Below are 15,785 nucleotides of genomic sequence, written 5' to 3' on the forward strand. Positions count from 1 at the left end.
CCAACTGAAAATCACAGGAAAGGACTGTACTGTGAACTCTACCTGTAAGTGCAAAAAGTAAACCACATAAAGCAGCCCCAAGATAAACTGGGGCTGTCTTTCTTTCTTTCTTTCTTTCTTTCTTAAATGTTTAAAAGAGGTAAGATGATGACAGCAGAAAAATTTTGTTTGGTTTTACTCCTTGGCATGAGAAATGACACCAACTGAGGACTTTCGGTTGGAGTGGAGGGGTTTCCTCCCATTTCCTACACCACTCAGTTTTCTGTACTTCCCTCTTTTGACTGATTTCTTGTTAGCACAGATCTACTAATTGACCTAGAGTGCAAGGTAGAAATTTTCTTGTTTCAGGAGTCGGGGAAGTTATACAAGATAAGTTTATGAAGTTAATAAATGTGACAGGGAAGGAAACTGTTTTGGAAAGGAAGTGAATGTGTACTTATCCTCATAATCTGTCTCAGGACTGAGAGCTCACAGTGAGAGAAAATTATCTCAAGCAATGTATGAGAAAATTATCTTAAGCCTGACTCAATTTTTGTACAAATCTTTTTGGTTGTTGCCTCCTTTTCTGTCTACCACCCTCCTTTATCCACTGGAGCTCAAGGATCAAGAATAATAATCACAGAACAATTGGTAGGGCCTCCAGATTTTATTTACATTTGCATGTACATTTTTTGCAAAGCTGTGAGAAAGCATACAGGAGATCTGTTCCCAAAGGATATTTTTTGAACAGTAAAAGCTAATTTCCTGTGTTCCAGGTATTTCAATTACAGTGAACATCATTCTTTGAGTGTCATTATGTTAGGGGTGTCAATGTGTGTGTTCACAGTCCCCTCACCCCCTTTCTCTTCTCTGTCAAGAGGTTGCAAAATAGAATGTGCACCACTCACAAAATGTGAAGTTCAAACCATGATTCACTTCAGGCTAATCCGAAGACCACTCAATTTGACTTGAGTATAATCCAAAACTCAGTTCTGAACTCCAAATCTTTTGCCTCCCACTGGGTATCCAGAAATTAACAAAATAGTTGTAATTGGTTTTCCCCCTATTTGTCAGAATTAGATTCAATCTGCAGATATATCAAACCCATAGGAGGGGTTATTTCTGTTAGATCCAGCACTGCAGAAAGAATTCAGCTTGACACCACTTTAATGGCCATGGTTCCATCCTATGGAATCCTGGGATTTGTAGTTTTGTGAGATATTTAGCCTTCTCTGTCAGAGAGCTCTGATGCCACAGCAAATTACAAACCCCAGGATTTACAAGATGGAGCCATGACAGTTAAAGCAATGTCAAACTGCATTATTTCTGCACTGAAGGCACAGCCTAAGACACACAGGGTTAGGGTTGCCATAAGTCAGGACCTCCAAACCGGGACAAATATAGGACAACATTTTCAAATGTAGGACACTTTTTTTTGAGCACATCCAAGCCTCTCCCTCCCAGCTTCACTTTCCTTTCCCCCAACCCCTTCGGGGGAGAGGAAATCCCCAGAAAGGAGAAGCCTGGGCAGCGGAGGACAAGCCTAGACCAAGGACGCAGGCTCCTCTGAGGGGCTTGTGTGCTTGGCCCAGGCCTGTCCTCCGAGGCCACTCTCCTCTTCCCAGACCTCCCCTTTCCTCTTTGGAGCTCTTTGAAGGGAAGGGAAGGGAGGCAGGAAAGGAGAGGAGAGACCCGGGCACTAGCCCGTTCCTGCTTTTCCCAGACCTCCCCTTTCCTCCAAAGGGCTCTTTTTGGAGCCCTTTGAAGAGAAGGGAAAGGAGCAAGGAAGGCAAGGACTCGACAGCTGCGAAGGACAGCCCCAGGCCTCTCCTTGGCGGCTTCATTTTCCTCAGGCCAAAGGGAGAAGCCTGACCCAAGCAGAGAAGGTAAGTAGGGAACTAGGGAGGGATGAAAGGAAGGAGGGAGGGAGGAGGTCCCCAATCCGCGTCCCATGCTTCTTCACCAAGACTCTACTGTACACAGAAAGTGCACTTGGGGGGAGAAAAACATTTGAAAATGGGCACCCACCTCCTCCTCCTCCTTCTGTTTCCCCCCCTCCTCCTCCTCCTCACCATGCACTAAGAAAGGGCGCTTTTCCCTCCCCCTGGCTGGCCCAGAGTCTCATTCCTCCTCCTCCTCCTCCTCCTCCAAGGGTCCACCTCCTCCTTGAGGCTGGCCAATGGCAGAGTGGGGCTGGAAACAGCTCCACCCCAGCTGCTCTGCCATTGGCCAGCCAGCCTCAAGGGGACGAGTGTTCTCTTTAGGCGCGATGGCTGCCGGCCGGGCCCAAACTCAGGATTTAGAGTGAACCGGACCGTGACCGTGCCAAACCGCAAAAACCGTTACAAGCACGGGTGCAGCCGGGTTATGGCATCCCTACACAGGGTAACACATTTTTTCCTGCTAAATGCATGCTAAATTTTGATAGCTTTTAAATATTACTTGGCAGAATTAGGCAATTTTTTTTAAATTCTCAGGAATAGTTGAGCCTTATGTGGGAGAAAAGCATGCTATGCTCAGAAAAATAGGTGCAGGAGGTTTTGTGTAAGAACAGCCTTTACAAATTTTTCTTTTTGAAATGATTTCACTACTTACTTTTTTGGTGAGTGTGGGAGCATTACTTTGAAAACAGTTGCCCTAGTTAAGAAAATATTAAAAAGTTAAGAATAGCTGCAGTGGTTTTAAGGAAATGGAATCTTCAAATGTGAGAGGAGTTGTCTTTTCCCCTTACAGCACACAATATTTTGGTTTGGTTTGTTTGCAGTTTCTGTGGAAATGGCATATGTCATAAATATGATCATGGACAAGAACCTTGCAATATGTTAGAAGTACAGGTGCAGTAGCTAGGAAGTTATGATACCTGAAAAACAGTTTTTGTTTTCTGCTCAATTGGCACCAGTCACAGAAAATGCAACAGGACAGCAGTAAATGACAGATGCAAAATGTGCACTAGCAGAAGAACTTGAACATTCAGCATTTTGCTACCAAGCACTTCATTCTACATCCTTCTGGATCCCACACATTATACAAAAACTCATGCAAAACTTGCCACATAACATGAATTTAAAGGGGTGTTGCTTTAACAGAGAATGCAGAAGTGGGCATTGCTCCTATTGTGCAACTGGTATGAAAATCACCACAAAATGGTGATTACTATAATTATGATTTCACCCAGAGTTATACACACTTCAGTTTCATTGAAATGAATGGAACTTGTGTGCATAGAACAAGCATCTCCAGGATTCTAAGTGTCTTCAGTGCAGCCAGGTCATTGGAATTAACATCATAGTGATGTGGTCTTAAACCCAGAGAACTGAATTAAACTGAAGCTAATTTTAAAACCTGTATGTGTGATTATGTTATTTTAGCTTCCTCTGATTTCCTTCTGAATGTCACTCCTTCTGAATGTCAAAGGTCACAAAGCACATGATGAGCCCCTCTGCAAGAATGCAACAATTGTGCTGTGTTATTTCATTTTGGTGCAAAGTCTTGGGTACTGCTTTCTGATTTCCCTCTTCTCCATGGCATAACAGTGAACAGTTTTAGCAGCTGACATGTGGAGTTCACTTTCTCCATTCAGTGTGTATATTATTAATGCACAGCAAGATCCACTTGCCACATCAAAACTGTACTTGATAGTAGAAATGTACAATCTATGGTCCATAGATCATGTGTGGCCTTCCAAGATGTTTTTAAAGCCCCCATGACCATCTTTCTTACCAGTTTTACTGCAATTTTACAGCTTTACTGCTGATTTAGGCAGTGATCTTGTCAGTGTTGATTTTTATGATCCTGCCAAAAGATTTGGTTTCTTCCACTGTCATTGCCCCCACCACATTGCTGATCCTAGTCATACTCTCTAGTAATGCAGAGTGTCACTGCTCCCTACTTTCAGTCTCTTGTGGATCCAAGGGGTACCTTTGATTCTTGGACTGCAACAAAATTACACCAGGACACAACAACCTGGAGAAAATAAAGTCAAACCCTTTATTGCCCATATTGGCCAACCTGCCCGTTGGTTGATGAACTGAAAATACTGGAATGACAGCATGGGCTGATGCCACTGCATGATTTCCGATATCACTTGGGGTCATATCACACCCAACCCCAAGCTGAGCATGCTTGCTGCTATCCATACTCCCAAAGTTCCTTAAGCTCCCCCTCCAATGTTTGTATGACCTTTCAACTTAAAAATGTCACCTTTCTTGATCTGTATCCCATGCATACTGCCACAAAAGACAGTGCAGGAGTGGGATTCCCCTCCAGGCACATTCCACCAATCTTATCATAACAGCTGCAACCAACAATACAGCTCATATCACACTGCATATAACCATGTGTCTCGCCCCCATTCCAACACATGCACCCCATTATCCTGATTCAAGGATTCCCCCTTGAATGATACAGTATATCATGGTGATGGATCCATCTACCTCCCATGGACAGAACCAGACCACTGATATCCTTTGTCACCTTACGTTGCACAATGTCCAGCTTTCTTAGATGCACAGCCCCATTCCAGCAATGCTGTTCTAACATGTCTGACCAAATCAGCACTGTGTCCAGAAATGAATCTGCAAGCTCAGCCAAATCATGCTTAGCTTTGTTCATAAGTCTAGTCCTGTGCAGGATCTAATTGTACAGTGGAGCCTTGTTTTATGTGGGAGATCTTTTCCGGACACCCCCCCATGTAAGGCAAATAACACGGCTGCTTGAGCCCCATTCACTGTAACGGGGCTTGTGCTCATGGCGGTGCGGCAGATAAACTGGAAGCCACGTATGGTGCGCACACGTATGGAGTGGGTGCACTGTATTCTCACTGACCTGAAGGATGACTACATCTTGTGGTCCTTTCTGCTGGGCCTGGAGATGAATATTCAGTAGCAAAGAGCCCCAGAGCATTCCCCTCTTGCTTATTCATGCAATCCTTAGATGGTTCTCCAGGCCCAAGTGCTGGCCCCAACCATTCCCAGATATGTAATGTCTAGCCCAGTAGATAATGCTGTGGCTGCAAATCCATAAAGTTCTGCAGCATCTCTGTCAAGATAAAAAGATGTATTAAACACAAACACGCAAGATGAATATAGGCTTTGAAGGCCCTGGACTTCCACCTCCGTTTTTGCTGTATTGTGCCTGCTGATAAGCTGTATTCTGCTGTAGCAGTAGCTGCACCTATTCTAAGGGAGTGACCTCCAAATTCAGCTGCTGTACATATACCTGATGAGCCCTCCAAGGAGCTGAAAAGAAGTAGACCTCCTAAAATCACCTGAAGGAGGAGACAATGGCGGGTTACACACCGCCATTTAGTACGTAATGAATACGTACTAGGGTTAGGAAGGGGCGGTGCTTCCGCACCCCCCCTAACTTTAGTACGTATTCTGTACGTACAATATGGCAGCGGCCGTTCCACATGGCCGCCGCCATATTTACGTATTGGACGCTGTGCGTCGCACGTGTCGCGGCATCTATGACGTCGTGAGTCCGCCCCTGGTGCCTCGTGACGTCATAGAGGCGCCGCTTAAAGAAGCTCCATTTTGGAGCTTCTTTTTCGGTCCGTGCGGGAGCCGCGCGATGTGGCTGCTGCGGCTCCCGCATGGAGCAAACGGCGGCGGTGGTCTGTAACCCGCCATGCTCCACCGATCTTCCATGAAAATATGCACTAAAGATTTAGTGCTTGGCGCTTCCCCCTCCCCCGGCAGCCTTACTAAAGAAAGTTACTGCTGCACGATGTACTGCTATGGTCTGCAGGGTGATGTTTTGCTCCTTGATGGAAGCCAAGTAGTGCAGCTCTGCCTTGACCTGTTCAGACATGGGCCAAGCTGCCCTGCAGTTCTCCTGGGTGGCAAAAGCAAAGAACTTTCTCATCACTCTGCTGAAGTTATGCGGCATCGCAGGTGCCACTGAGTCAAGCACTCCCTATGTTATGCTAGATTCCCAGGCTGCCACAGCTCTTCTGGTAAGGCAATAGGATACAGGTCCACTTCTGGTGCCAGTGCCCCAAACTTGTTATCCTGAAAACAAGACAATTTATATGCAACTCCATTTTTATGTCCTGGAACATAGCAGGCTGAAAATGTTATCTTAGTCACACACACACACACACACACACACACACATACAAAGGACAAAACAATGCATCAGTCTCATCACGCTATCAGAACGTGCTGGCTGCTTGTTACTGTAATAACATTGTGCATTGCATGGTTATTATATCAGAAACCTTTTTATTTAAAAATGCCTACATCCAGATGGATACTGCCATTAAAATAAAAAAGAATTATTTAAAAGTGAGATATTTGCATCCACCCAGGACTCTGGTGAACAATGTGCACCCAACTTACCCTAGAAATATACCCTGAACCTGATGTTATCCAATGCATCTGACTGTACTGGTAAACCCTCCCCAGGCTCTCATGAGTCTTGCCAAAGAGACACAATCCATTGTAAGGCTCAACAATTACACCCAAATGTCTCATTTCACTGGCTGCATCTCTTTGACCCAGCTGCAATTCTTGGTCAAATCAAGCATATCTATCCAAACAAAATTCTGGACAATGGCATCATTAATTGAAGACTGTTTGGGGTATGATAAGTGGTGTATAACCAAACCTTGTCATTAATGAAGTCCCACCTGGCCACTTCACTCGGCCATGCTGTCTTAAAGAAAGTGGTATTATATTCAATAGTTGCTGATTCCCTGACTAAAGCTAGTGCCTTCAAGACATTCTCAAGATGGTCTGAAGTATGCCATCCCTATTCTAGGTATATTCACTGCACCATTCCCATAAAGGTTGTGTTAAAGGAGTGGTCCAGTGATTCTCCTTTTTCATCTTTTTTGCCCTTTCCACCCTCTTTGGGTTTCTTTCCCTTCTTGCTATTAGGTTTTAATAGTGAGAAAACAGCAACATCAGCTTTCAAAGCTTTTAAGGTAGGTGAATACCAAGAGGAACTTTTTGATCCTCAAAAGTGGAGCGCTTGGCTGCCTCACAGGCCTCACTCCTGCCTTCCTATGCAGTCCTTGGACCAGTGGTTGCCCATAACCCCTTTTCCCTTCTCCTATAGCCCATTCCAGAAGGCCTGGGACATATGATAATGGGAAACCACAGTACTAGAGGTGGAATCACTTCTCTGGATTATTTTCATTTCAGTACATTCACAAGACTCCCTCTTTACCTCTTCTCACTGGCTTTGCCACCATCTACACAGAGGCCATTAGGCATCTGAATCTCCCTGGATGTGTGGCCTACCTCTGTACACATGTTAGTGCATGTACACACACACATACCCTCCATCAGCAGGCTCTCTTTAGAGACCCATGAGAAACACACTGACTTTCTGTTACAATATGGGTCTATGAGTGTGTGAACAAGAGGAAAAACCCTGTGAGCAGTAAAACAGAAAGTGGAATGGAAAAGTCTGATTACATAAAAATGGGCTTCCCTCCTGGAAGATTTCTAATAGAAATTTTTCCTTTCACATAATTACAAAGTGGAAGCCTCATAAAGGTATGACTTGGTGTTAAAATAATAATAATAATAATAATAATAATAATAATAATAATAATAATAATTTACTTATACTCTGCTCTTCAGCCAAAAGGCTATCAGAACAGCTTACAAATTTAACATACTTCAAGCAAGTGCATCACTTTGTAACTTGTTCTAATAACCGTTACTTTGATTTAATTAGCTGTGACTGTCTATTTTTGTGTGATTAAAACCTAGGTTTGCCAGGTGTCCCTCATTTTAAAGAATATCTTTGTCTGACAACTGGAAAAGATTTTCCTTTTATATAAATAAACAAGATGTACCCCCCCCCCCCCCCCATAATTTTTGGTATGGTCATAAAGACAGAAATATGTGCATTCTGCAACTTAGGACTATGAACAATGTGTTAATTTTACACAGAAAGATATGATTAAGTTAACTGAAATCAATACATACATTTGGTATTTAGGTAGAACACAAATTTGTTATTATTTCCTTTCTGACTGCTAACCCTGCATGCCATGAATTTCAATTGTCCTTTATTGCTATTTTGAAAACCTGGCAACATTATAGTAAGTAAATCTCCCCCTCCAACCGCCCGTATATTATATGCTTCTTGTAGGTTGCACACACATTATAGAAATAATACAGTTTGATACCACTTTAACTGCCATGGCTGAATGCTATCGAATTCTGGGAATTGTAGTTTGTTGTAGAACCTGTTGTAGCTCTCTGACAGAGAAGTCTTACAAAACTAGAATTTCATAGAATTGAGCCATGGCACTTAAAGTGGTGTCAAACTGCATTACTTCTGCAGTGCAGATGAAGTCATGGTATATACTGAGCTTTCTCTGAAGATGAATGTTTTAAAAATATAGGCTCTGTGTTTGTATCGACAACTGCAGTATGGGCCTGAATGGTGTGTCATGTGATGCTATGTAAATTTGTAAGCATCTTTCATAAGCACTTAGACACAGTTGAGCCAACCCCGGTTAATTGATGGTTTCTTCATCCTTGCTTTCAGGACCCATGGAAGCAAAAGGGATGAAACAAACCAATATATATATATATACACACACATACTGTATATGAAGGAAACAGTTAAGTTTCATCAGGACATCCACTTAACAGTTGCTGAAGAGCACCACTTTAACACTACTGGTCATTTGTAGGAAGAACATTACTATTATCTTGACACTGATGAGAATATTGTATTAGACCTACAAAAAGTACCTATCATCAACAAGCCAAAAGACAATGTTTCATTCTAAAATAGTAATCCATCACTAACAAGGCAATAAACAACCAAGTGATCATATTTTATTCAAGAATTTAACTTACTGTTGACATGACTTTTTATCTGATATGGTTTTTTCTCTCTGTTGCTACCATCATATTTTTTTTCTATTAACCAAACATGACTTCTATTTACATGCATTGGCACCCTCTTGTAGAATTTCTGACAATGATAGTGGTGCACCTCCAAACTTTTCTGCAGGGAACAAAGTGGTCCCTCAAAACCAAGAATTTACCTAACCCACTCTACACCACTGTGCAAACAGTAGCTGAGAAGGAGACTGGTAGCAAAGAATACAACTGCTGTAGTGTTTATCTGTCCCCATAAGAACAAGTCATTCTTTGAGAGCCACCTGTGATTTCTTTATGAAGCAGAACCAAGTGTACTTAACATCCTGAAGCATTAATTCCTCAGTGAGGGGCAAGATCCATGAGACAGACTTGATCGATAATTAAATTACTGATAGTTAAATAGGTAAATATGTCAGTAGTTCGTTAATAACTGTATTTTCCCTTCCCAAAAGATTACAGGTCACATCACTGGAGATCAGATATTTCTAGGTGTCAGATCCTGAGCTGGTAACACTAATTGAAAACAAGTTGAAAATTATTACAAGTAATGTCATGGGAAGAGCCAAGGTTTTTTTTCTTTTCGTTTTAAAAACATGAATGCACTAAAATAACTATTATAATAGCTCCTGAGACTGATAGGCCTATATTTATCTTTGGAAAAGTTATGTGACAAGCTGCTTTTCTAGGCCGAAATCCTGTTGGTGTAACTATGCCAGTATAGGCAAGAGGAAAAAGACAGTGGACACAATGGTTGAGAGGGAAGGAACTAGAGAAAGTTGGGTGCTCAAAACTGGCAGAGTTTGTCTTAACTTGCCACCATTGTATGACCTGGAAAAGGTGAAACCACTACAGAAATTTGGCCCTGAACTACAGAACTGAAAATAGGATGTTAACAGGAGACCTGACAAAATGGCGAGAGCAGCTTACCTCAGGGTGGCCATGTGTATTACAAGTGTGTCTGTGTTTTCTTCTATAAAATTAGGATAGAGTAGCTGTGGCCCTCCTTCTTGATTTTGTTGGACTTCATCTCCCATCATCCACAGCTTCTTCCATAATCGTTGACTTGATGGGAGCTGGAGTCCAGCAATATCTGGAAGGCCACAGGTTTCCTGTTTCTGAGCTGTATTCTGTGGTGTACATAGGACCAACGGTTGATAAGGAATGCATAACTCCTAGTGGAAAGACCCACACTAAACTCCAAGCAATGCTGGATATTTTCTGTTGGCATTTGAGAAAAGTGTCCAGAAATCAAGTTGCCTAATCCAGTGAAAAAAATCCACGCAACGCACAGAGGTTGTCAAGTGTGTTATAGAAATTAGGGCTAGATATTTAACTGATTAATGGAGTATTCTCCCCTGAGAACACTGGTGCCTGGTGCCAACTTTACGGTCTTTTTGGCGCCAGGCAAAAACTATTTTGTTTACTCCAGCATTTTAATCTGTTGGAAATTAAATTTTATGGATTTTATTCACTGCTTTATTATTGTGTTTTCTTATGATTATTTATTATATCCTGCCCTGACATCTAAAAACATCTAAAAGGGATAAAGAGTGGCCTAATTTGTACATAAATAAATAAATGATCTTTAGAGCGATCGCTTAAACATTTTGGCTTAATAAAAAAAAAATGCTCATAATCAGACAGAAACCACAGTTCTGTCCTGTATGGGACAGAAAGGAGAAGGTCCATTCTAAGAGAACACTTGCTGTGACCTGAATGATATAAGGAAAGTGTGCTTCTTCTTTCAAGTTATTTCTTTGACATATACACATTTTTGCAAATGAGCAGAATAACTCTATAGTGGTAACAATGGCAAGCTCCCACAGCCTGCATGCACCACATCCAAATCCTGCTGATTTTTATGGCCTGGTCAGAAATAGCTTTTCCCTACCATCTAGCATTTCACAGATAAAAACTGGAACACACAGGGCTAAAAAGCATCACAGTGTAGTCAAATTGGCAAAAAACTTTAATGAGGAAGATTGCACAAGCCAGGAGTGGCCGCAGAAGTTTGTTCTTGCTTGAGTCTACTGGGAAGGGTAAGATTCCACCTCCTCCTCTCCCTTCTAATTGAGATGACTTTGGCACTTAGAGAACTATAGTTTTTTGTGGGTTTTTCAGGCTATGTGGCCGTGTTCTAGAAGAGTTTCTTCCTGACGTTTCGCCAGCATCTGTGGCTGGTATCTTCAGAGAATGCTTGCCTGGAAAGGAGTTGGGTATATATACTTGGAGAACTGTTTGCAACCACTGAAGCAAGCAGAGAACAAAGGAAGATAGTGGGAGCAGGAGAGAGAAACGGGGACATTATAAACACAGCTAAAATAGTGGAACAGCAGAGGATTAATCAGGACAGCTGGAGGACATATGTTTCACTTCTAGGATCGTAATAGGACCTAAGTGGGGGAAGATACCTTAGGATCTGGTAGATCTGTCGCTTCTTCCCAATGTACTTTGCCTGTAATCCCACTGCTGGTAAAAGACTCTTGATGGGAGTACAACAGCAACAGGACTTTCCATTCTGCACTACTGGTAGGTCATCCTTTCCTAGTACAGTCACACGCCAGCACCCACCTGGCTTTAATAAATAAATATGAATCCCACCATGATTATCAAAGATGTCTTGACACTGCTGAAAACTCCACTCTTACTACTAAAGTTGACAAGGGGTTTCTCTGTGAAAACACTGTACAATATCTGGGCATAAAGTGGCAGCCCTCTTTACATATATTTATTCACTATATTCTACATAAAGGTGAAGGCACATCTGGCTTTGTGGTGGTGTGCTTTTCAGCCACAACCCCACTGATTAATCATGGGGTCAGACTGTAATCTGTGATTAAAGCTTTAGTTGATTAATCATCCTGTTAGAGATTAAAACTTAAAGCTCTAAATAATGCAGCACATCCCACAATCCTGCAATGAATGGTCATGATGTACTATTAAGAAGTGCATCATCCACATTGTCCTGTCTTGAAGTGAGAGAGCAAGACAAAAGCCCTGTTCAAATCTCACACCTACCATACAGAAGGGTCTCCAAGGCTTTTTGTTTTTGATATTGTGTGTACAGACTTGGTACAAGAGTTTCACACTCTGTGCGTTGCCCCAAACATATGCCATTTCTGGGTGCCAATATCATCCCTCCAGAGATATTCATGTGGTAAGACAATTCAAAATATTACAAGTTGGGGGCTTGAAACACTGCAACAAAGCAAGGTAGGCTTCTACAGGAAAAGATGAAATATATTTCCATCATTTTTAAAATATTTCTCTTTTGTCACTCATTCTAATAAATATGTACTCTTAAGTGATTAACAGTAACCTTTTTGGATTCAGAACAGAATAATCCTGTTTATCTACCTGTCTACATGCAAACACACATGCAGCATTAATGCAGTTTAACACTGGTTTACCTCTCATGGCTCCGTCCTATGGAATCTTAGGATTTGAAGTTTGTTGTGGCACCAGAGCACTCTGGCAGAGAACGCTAAATATAAAGCTACAAATCCCAGAATTCCATAGCATTGAGCCCTGGCAGTTAAAGCAGTGTCAAACTGCATTCATTCTGTGGTATAGATGCAGCCCAGGTTTTGATTTTTTTTTTTAAAAAGTATTACTTTTTATTTTGTAGATATGTCCTCCTAATCATCAAGCGCTATGATTCTTTGTGACAAGACAGCCAAATATAGTGAACTATCTGAACCTGATCTGAAAGCGATTTTGACTTGACAAAAATGATGCAGTGTGCTGCTGCTATGATGAAGACAAATCTCATATTGGGCATCATGAGAAAAAAGATACAAAAATAAAATGCCACTATTTATTTATTTTACCCATTTTCTGTCAATACGGAATCCAAGGTGGTTTACAGAATAGAATAAAACAAAATACAACTGAAACAATGTATAGTACAAAAGTTTTTTTTTAAAAAAAAGCTTTAAAGAGACAGTCTTATTAAAAATTAATCAAAAACATTCTACAACATGTTTAAAATATAATATAAAGTTCATCAGTTATGAATTGGTTGTGCAAAAAGGTTTTTAATGGGGTGTTTTAATAAGCGAAGAACTGTCTAAATAAAAACTTTTTTGCCTACTGGTTAAATGAGTAGAGAGATGGGCCAACTGAGCCTTTTAGGGGAGGGAATTCATTAAGTTCCTATACAAACCTTTGGTGTAAATTCAAAACTTGAATTTCTCTGTACACTTTTTGTCACTACACCTGAAGAACATGCAGGACTGATCAACCCAAAGTCCAAAGGAACTTACTGCCTTATCACACTAGGGGGCAAACAGTATTTAAACGAGAGTTAAACAGGAAATGCCTGATGTTTATCATACATTTCCTGTTTAACTCTCATTTGACTCTCGTTTAAATCCTGTTTAGCCTTTTAGCTGAAAAATAAAAGTTGGGTAAAGGGAAATGTGAAGCTGAGCTAAATGGCCCTTGTGGTTCCATCCAACTTTAAGATTCTGTGATTCTGAATATACAATTATCCATGGTGCAGCTTACATCGATAGTGAGTTGCTTTCCCAGTCATCCTATGTAGTGGAGTAGACAACTGTGGAAAGCTTGTGGAGGGCGGCACAAAAACGGACCTGATGGACCACATGCAACTTGTGGTCCTCACTTTGCCCATCTGTTGTACAACAATATCATACCCTCCAACTCTCCTGATTTGACAGGGGCAATCTTGATTAAGCCTCTGTCATACCACTTTTTCAGTTGATTTCAAAATGGGCCCGGCTGCAGCTGCACTGAAGAAATAATGCAGTTTGACACTGCTTATCTACCATGATTCCATATGATAGAATCCTGGGACCTCTAGTTTGTTGTAGCACCAGAACCCTCAGACAGCACTCTGACAGAGAACACTAAGTATTTCACAAATCTATAAACCCCAGAATGCCATAGCATTGAGCCATGGCAGCAATGCAGATGCAGTCCCAGTTTCTCTCTTCCCATCCCACATTCTTCTTTTTGTCTTTGGCTTACTTCCACTGCTAGAAACTGGGTTCAAAGAAAGCAGCATCTTGCCCTTCCCAGTAGGAACAGGCAAAATCAAACTGCTGCAGCCGCGCCTAGCTTGTACATTCTTCCTCATGAAAAACTTTTGCCACCTTGACCACACTGTGAGAATGCTTGGCTACATATGTCCTAGTTGTCCTCTGTGAAATGTGGGAGGATATGCAATGCCCCAGCATTATCTTTGCTAATAAGGATAATCTATTCCACTTCGGAGTCCTTACTGGTGTTTCAGCAGCCTTTTGTCAAGCTATGTCATTTTGTCCCAGTATATGTATCCTTCTTTTCTTCCTTCTCTCTCCTAGAAAGAACAAATGTTAAGAGACAAAGGCCATGGCAAAAGTCTTTAGAAAATGGAATGCTAAGTCTCCAAAGAGCTATTACAGTAGCAATACAACTTCCTTGCAGGGTCTCCACTTTATAGAGTGTATCTCCCTCTAGGATGCCTAGAGCACAATATTTTTTGGTCCTCAAGAGGCTGATTCCTAGGAATTTTTGGTTAAACATTTCTTGAGGGCAAATGGATGATCTGAGAGAGGCAACCAGGGGGACCACAGTCCAAAGAGAAATCCACTCACCTCGCACTAAGATCCCAATTCGTGTAGTCTGACCTTGTAGGGCAATACTATACCATAACCAAAGGAATAGGCACTACAAACAGAATACCTTCAGTTTTCCAAGAAAACATTGAGGTATTAGCTGCAGTCTCATTTCAGAATGAAACTTACCTCTGCTAGCAGTTGTTACAATGAGTTTTAAAGAAGCAATCCCCGCAAAAACACAAAACCCCTCCACTCCCTTTCATAGACATCACCAAACTAATGAATAACTCTACTCTTTGACTATAATAAATAAATCCATCAGCAGATTTCACACAAAAAAGAAAGAAATGTTTAATGTGCTGTTCTGAATCTTGAAAGAAAAATCTCTAAATTTTCAGCACTTGAACTTGCTGCACCTCTAGCATTTTTTTTAAAAAAATCAGATTGGTTTGAAATCTGTCATGGTTGTAGAGTCTATTGTACAGAAAACAGATGTCAGATTTCAAGTTATTGGCTCATTTTAAAATATTGTTTAATCTGGGAGCATGCTCTGTCCTCTACAGAGATTAGGTCCGATAGAAAACCAAACAAAAGAGATGTCTTGCTTATTACAACTCCTAGATGCTACAGGGTATGAAATAAGAATGAAATATCCACCCCTGCTACTGATTTTGCACCCACAGGATAATAATCAAAGCCCCACAGTGTGTTGCCAAACATCTGGCATGGGTGGCAAATGGTTTGTGGGATGCATATGCACCATCATTTTTGCAGGCCCCATGAGGGACCACAATGCTAACTTTCCCACCGGGGAATTGGAACCGCAATTTAGTTCTTGGGAGTGTTGGGTGTCTCTACTGCTGCAATATGCAGTTTGACACTGCTTTAACAGCTATGGCTCAGTGTTATAGATCCCTGGGATTTGTACTTTTGTGAGATATTTAGCCTTCTCTGTCAGAGACCCCTGGTGCCACAACAAACTACAGATCCCAGGATTCAATTGGATGGCATCATGACAGTTAAAGCAGTCTCAAACTGTATTATTTCTGCAGTGTAAATGAGACCACAGAATGCTCCTAGGTCTATTTTCTTACAGTCCTTAAAGCACACCTCACCAGGGCCCAGCCTCTGTGACTTTAGAGCAACTTGACAAATGGGCAAAGTGGCGGTAACTCCCTTGCCAATGTATGTATGTATGTAAGTATTTATTTATTTATTTTATTAATTTACAACATATTTACAACATAGACCTGCTGTTGATCACAGCACATCAGCCAATGACTTTAAGAGAGAAATGCCATGGCCAGTGTTGTTTAATGATAAGTGTTGGAACTGGAGTCTGGAAGATCAGGTTCCCAGAATAACATGAAACTTGTTGGGTGAAATG

The sequence above is a fragment of the Sceloporus occidentalis genome, unplaced genomic scaffold (assembly GCF_023333645.1).
Source record: "Sceloporus occidentalis isolate IW3139 unplaced genomic scaffold, rSceOcc1.0.p SCAF_4, whole genome shotgun sequence".
NCBI classification, from domain to species: Eukaryota; Metazoa; Chordata; class Lepidosauria; order Squamata; family Phrynosomatidae; genus Sceloporus; species Sceloporus occidentalis.